At 34.4% G+C, this 6,678-nt stretch overlaps 1 pseudogene; it reads right to left on the bottom strand.

Moving 5' to 3' along the window:
• Positions 1 to 1,827: 1,827 nt before the first annotated feature.
• LOC105294100 lies at positions 1,828 to 2,753 on the bottom strand (annotated as a pseudogene).
• Positions 2,754 to 6,678: the final 3,925 nt, after the last annotated feature.

Here is a 6,678-nt window from a genome sequence, read left to right on the forward strand (position 1 = left end):
TGTATTTCTCTTACCCATGTTAGCTTCAACTAGACAGTTTAGTGTGAATTACCTTGAAATATCAGTAAAGTGGGCGTGACTGTGGAATATATAAATACTTTTGAGAATCAATGACTCTTAAAGAGCTGATATGCCTCTCACTGATCTTGGAACCTGAAGTAATGTTCATGTCCTTGCAAAAAGTGATATGTTAAAGCAAATTACTGGCTGTATTTTTATACTTCTCTATTCTATAGCTTTCTTCTGAAAATAGAATTTGAATGAACTTTTTCAAACCTTTTATGTTTTCATACATCCTTATTTTGTCACATGCCACTATCTCTAAGTGGAATGCTCTCCCTGTTTCGTCTTTTTTTTTTTTTTTCCTTAACATCTAATTAAATCATATTGTTCTTTATTCTAAGCCTGAGCATCTTTGAGAGGCTTTCTCTAACACAAGAAATAAATGAGTCTGGTTTATGAGTATTTTTCAGGCGCATCAATTTTCTCTAAAATATGTCAAACTAATATCTTTATCTTTTATAGTTAATATGTCAATCAACTATTTTATTGAACAACTGTATATTGAAGATTCTCAATGATTCACATGAAGCATTTTTTTTAACCAAATATGGCAAGTGGACTTTCCATAGCGAGGAAGTAAATAGTTAAAGCTTAGACAGTATGTTTTGTATTTGCATTAATTCATTGATTTAGAAAGCAAATATTGCAATATCGGAATTTTTTGATTAGTAGGTCAATCTAAAACTTAGGAAAACCTTTTTTAAAAACAAAAATGCAGTTATATAGTCTTCTTATAATAATAATAGTTGGTCCAGTTTGGACTGACAAGTTTTTTTTAGGCTTGGAACAACTAAAGCAGCTAGAAAAATCTTCTAAGGATGTCATGCTACATTCTACTATTCTTCCAAAATTTTGTGCATGAAATAATTCACATGGCACTTGCTTGAAACACTGAAAAAGAGAAAATGGTAGTAGTCCCAAGGAGACTGATTTTACATCAGCTTTAACTTCTGGATGTAAATAACTCATCATATACACATAGTGTTTAAAGTTGCTAAGAGAGAAAGGCAGTTATTTGGACTAAGCTATTAGTGCTCTCATTTTCACTATGTGCTTTCAGATTTATCTTTACACATTAATATTAGCATGTCCCAAAGCAGAGATTTAATTACACTTTCCAAACAAGTCAATAAATTTGCGAACATACTTAAAACTATCATAAATAATTAAAGCTAATTTTTTTTCTTCAAAATAAATGCATGAAGTAAATTTGTATTGCTGTGACCTTGATTTAGTCACATGGAATTTTTTAATTACTCATTTTCTAATCAAAGAAATATTATAATCTTTGATGGAGTATCCCTCGGTTCCTTATTTTTCATTAAAAAATTTTAATAACATTGCAATCAACAGATATTTATAAAATATTTACTGGGAGCATGTCAAGCACAAGACTCATTACTCAAGCTTCATCAAATTCTTTGTTTGCTAGACTGAATTAGTTATAGATTCTTCAGGCAAATGGCATTGCAGCAGAGTTGGCAAATGATTTCATGATGTTTCCTAGGACCCAATCTATTCCCATCTCCTCAAGTAATCCCTGATGACTTTATTTATTTATTGACTGGGTACAGTGTACTTTATTGCTCGTACATGATAAGGTAGGGTGTCCTAAGTCCTTCCTCTTTTTCAGGGAGTCTGGGATGGAAACTACAAAGGACAAGAAATTTTTAGTATGGTTGGGGATCGAGTTGGGCAAAGACTCCCCAGTAGCTGGGGGCATCTCTCCCTCACTTTTGCTAAGGCTGGTGGTCCAGGAGACTTTTATTCCTTGGAGACCATATGGACCATAAGGTCCACCACTCTGACTCTATAGCCAAATTCATTGTCATACCAGAAAGTGAGTTTGACAAAATGGCTGTTAAGGGCAATGCCGGCCCCAGCATCAAAGGGCCTTTGGGTTGCCCTCCAATGCTTGCTTTACTACCTTTTTGATGTCATCATATTGAGCAGCTTTCTCCAGACAGCAGATCAGATACATGACTGACACATTTGGGGTGAGGACACAGAAGACCATATCAGTGAGCTTCCTATTAAGTTCAGGGATGATCTTGCCCACAGACTCAACAGCACCAGTAGAAAAAGGGATGGTATACTGGGCAGCCCCATGGCTATCATGCCACAGCTTCCCAGAGGGGCCATCCACAGTCTTCTGGGTGTCAGTGATGGCATGGACAGTGGTCATACATTCCTCCACAATGCTAAATTTATCACAGATGACCTTGACCAAGGGGGCCAAGCAGTTGGTGGTGCAGGAGGCATTGCTGACAGTCTTGAGGTAGTTTTCATATTTATGGTTCATGCCCATTAGAAACATGGGGGCAACAGCAAAAGGGGCAGAGATGATAACCTTTTTGGCTCTACCCTTCAAGCGAGCCCCAGTCTTTTCCAAAGTGGTGAAGACACCAGCGGACTCAACAACACATTCAGCATCAACTTCACCCCATTTGATGATGGTGCAATCTTGCTCCTAGAAGATGGAGATGGGTTTTCCATTGATGACAAGCTTCCAGTTCTCAGCCTTGGCTGTGCCACTACACTTACCATGGGGAGAATAGTACTGAAACAAGTAGATCACGTAGTTAAGGCCAATGAAGGGCTAATTGATGGCAACAATATCCACTTTTCCAGAATTGAAAACAGCCTTGGTGACCTATACAGCCGAATTTATTTACTCCAACCTTCACCATTATGTCTCAGGGACTTGGCTTGCACTGCAAAAGAAGATGCAGCTGACTGTTGAACAGGGAGGAACAGAGAGCCCCAATGACTTTAACTACTTTTCTCCTTCTCCAACAACGTTAAATGGTCTTATATCCTATCATATCTCCATACTCTCTTTTATTTATCCATTCATTCATTTATTCATTAATTCAATAATTATTGAGGGCTATTGTGTGTTTGACACTATGTAAGTCATAGAACATGTTACTGGCTATCAAGTTTTTACGTGATAAATAATTTTTCATTGATCATTTTTGCAACATGATAAATGCACTAATTAGGTAGCTTTATAGCAGTAACAACTTCAAACACTCTTTATTTCTCATTAATGTTACATGTAGACAGCTGTGGGTTGGCTATTGTGCCCTATGTGTTTTCCTATTCCAGAACTCAGGCTTAAGAAACAGTCCCTATTTAAGACCTGAAATTCTTATGGCAGAAGGAAAAGAGCAGAAGCTAACTGGGGAGTGGATTTGAATGCTTCTGCTTGAATGTGATGTAGAGGTGATTCTCATTATTCACGGTAGTTATGTTCTTTCTAGCCACCATAAACGCTGAATTAGCAGATACTGAACTATTGTTCCAAGGGGAGCTGCAAGCCTTTCGTCACAATACTTTTGTCAATCAAATGCCATTTGAGTGATGTAGGTTTGTTTGCCAAAATTCTTCTAGAATAAACCAGTTTCATCATCCTTGAAAACCTGCTCTTCCGCATAATCTTTTGTATAACGCTTGACAGGTATTTTTTAAAAATTCTCGCACATCCTTCTGATCTGCAGAACCTGCTTCACCTACACGTTTATTTTTCATGCTGTATCATCTTTGAAACACTATGAACCAGACAGCACCAGCTAGAGAAGCGTTTGACATTTTCTTGACTTTGGTTAATGTGCGCTTTAACAAGTAGTTTCCAATGGGGGACAGTATTCCTACAGATAAATGAACTAGAAAGGGGTGGTGATCCAAAATCCTTGTTTCTTACAGCAATAGCCCTCTCTTTCTAAGTAAAAAAAAAAAAAAAAAAAAAAAAATCCAGAGATCCGGTGCCCTAGAGAAGCTTCTTCTCCAATGCAGAAGTGTAGTTGAAAGTTGAAAAGTTGAAGATTTATCAATGTCCTTAAACTATCTCCCATTAGATTCACTGTCTTAAAGTAACACAGTTGTAAAGCTCTGGCTGGGATGCAGGGAAGAATATGTGTCTGTGTTACCCCTGGTTATTGATAGTAACTAATTTTAGTTGAAATACTATTTGGTTGGTATTCACAAGATATCTAGGATTTTGAATGCTACCCTGGTAATCTATTTATTGTTAATATATCTTTTACAATTTTTTTGACATCTTAATATAAGCCACTAGTAAATTGGAAACTATTAGGTTTATTAATGATTGCTTATACCAGGAATTGGCAAACTATAATCCATGAGGCAAATCTTGCCTTCCATTTTTTTTGCAAATAAATTTTTATTGGAATACAGCCATTTTTTTTCTTTCTTTATTGTCTATAACTGCTCTCTCATTACAGCAGCAGGGTTAAGTAGTTTCAACAGAGACCAGATGGCCCACGATGCTGAAAATATTTACTATCTAGATCTTTCTAGAAAATGTATGTCAACCTCAACCTTATACTTATGAAGGCATGTCCAAAAAAGAGACAATTAACAGTGAAATTATGAACAACTAAGTTGGAAAACGAACATCCCTCTACAGAATTTCTCATATTTCTAAAGCTTCGTGCCTAGGTCAGTGGCACTGAATATAAGCTGATTACCAAGCTGTGCAAGCAACTGGTACAAACACATTTGTGGTAATTGAACATTCTACCTTAAGAAAAACATGTGATATTTTAGTAAAGTTGTTAAATTTTATGTCAGGTGAGAAACAATATGTCTATGACTAGTTTAACTTGAATCAAAATATTTTGATCAGCCATTTAGCATATTAATTATCTTTGATTCAATCATTTGAGTTGGGCTAATTAGCACATGAAGAAACAATCTGGAAGACTTGCACTTAAGCTCATGAAGCATTATGTATAGAACTGTACACTCAAAAAGAGTGAATTTTATTGCACATAAATTATATCTCAATAAAACTGATTTATTTTCAAAAAAGATCCTGTATCTGTATAGACATTTTAAAGTGTAGTAATTAACATAAGTTTTATAATACAGTTTTTTGATTGCCAGTATTATTGCTATTTAAGTGAATAGTTGGGGATGGGATAACAGGACCCACTGATTAGAGGTCCCGATGCAAAAATTCAATTTCTTTTCACTTCAAAAATAAAAAAAAAAATCCTGCCTCAATAGCTGATCACAGGGTGTTCCAACTGTACTATAAAAATATTACCACATCCAGTTTGGAATGAGACATGCCTGAAAGTAAGTACTGGCCAGGATACCTACCAAACAGCAGAAAGAAAGAATTCTTTCAACCTACAAACAGATTTAGGGCTGCTTCTGCCTCATTAAAGCTAATAGATGTCCATTTTCTGAGGAATCTAGTCAGGTTTTACTTTTATGCAAATGAACATGTAATAATGAGTTTGCAGTGGTAGAAAACTAGAACTCTCACCAGCCTCTCCCTACAATTGCAGAGTACCCACATTCATGGAAGAAAATAAATTTCTGACACTCACCAAAAAGCCATATTAGTTTAGGCTAGCTTGATAAATAATATTTCACTCACAGATAAAATAAATTTTTAAAATAAAATAAACTTTTAAAAGTTTACACATTTTTTTTTTTAAATGGGCACTACCTACCTTTACCAATCTTGGATTTCTGTTTCCCTAATTTAACCATCTTCAACTCTTCAAACTGTTCCTTCTGACATTTACCTCAATAAATTGAAATAACATGCTTATATTACTATTTCTTGATTTTTCAATATTAGACATTCTGAAATGACTTCATACCATGAAATATGATAATATAGTATATTTGCATCACCCATTTATATATAATATTCTTCCCACGATTTCCAAGTAGAGGTCTATGAGAATTTTTGTTTAAATTTAAGAAACTGTTTAAGTACAAGACACAGACAGACACACTAAAAAGAAAAGAGGAATGACAAATAATCAATGTCAGAAACAAAAAGGGTAACTGAAATACTTCATATGGTAAAAATTTCAATTCTTCCCCCAAATTATTGTATAGATTCAACACTAATTAAAATAACAACTGTTTTTTTGTGATAATTAATAAAATGTAAATGAATATTAAATATCCAAAAATATCGAAGATACTCTCAAAGAAGAACATAATAGAAAGACATGCTCTACCAGTCATCAAGATTTATTTTAAAGATACGCTAAAACAGTGTGATAGTGCATCAATGACAGAAAGATACAATAGAATAGAAAAGAGTGTTTAGAAACAGACAAATGTGAATATGGAACCTTGATTTCTTGATCCTATACAAGTGGCACTGCAGAGTAGTGTCAATACAATGGCCTTTTAAAAATGTTGTTAGGACAATTGTTTATTTTTATGAAAAACAATGGACTAGATTTATATGTCACCTGATGCACCAGAATCAATTGTAGGTGGATTGTAGATCTAAATTTGAAGGGAAACAATTAGGAATCTACAAAATACTATAAAAAGTATCTTCTTGACTTCAGGGTATATAAAAACTTCATAAACAGAATTTACCATAAAGAGAAAGACTGATAAATCTGAACACATAAATTTAGTTGTGCTCACAATTTTTTTTAAAGTCACAGAGAATGAGAAAAGACATTTTCAAAACATCCAAACAACAAAGGGTTTATATCAGGAATATAAAAACAACTTCCATAGATCAAGAAGTAAAAGACAGACAACTTAATGGAAAATGGAAATTGACTTGAATAAAAGCTTCATAAATGAGAATATTCAAATGAC

Source organism: Pteropus vampyrus, unplaced genomic scaffold (genome assembly GCF_000151845.1).
Source record: "Pteropus vampyrus isolate Shadow unplaced genomic scaffold, Pvam_2.0 Scaffold82, whole genome shotgun sequence".
Classification (NCBI taxonomy): Eukaryota; Metazoa; Chordata; class Mammalia; order Chiroptera; family Pteropodidae; genus Pteropus; species Pteropus vampyrus.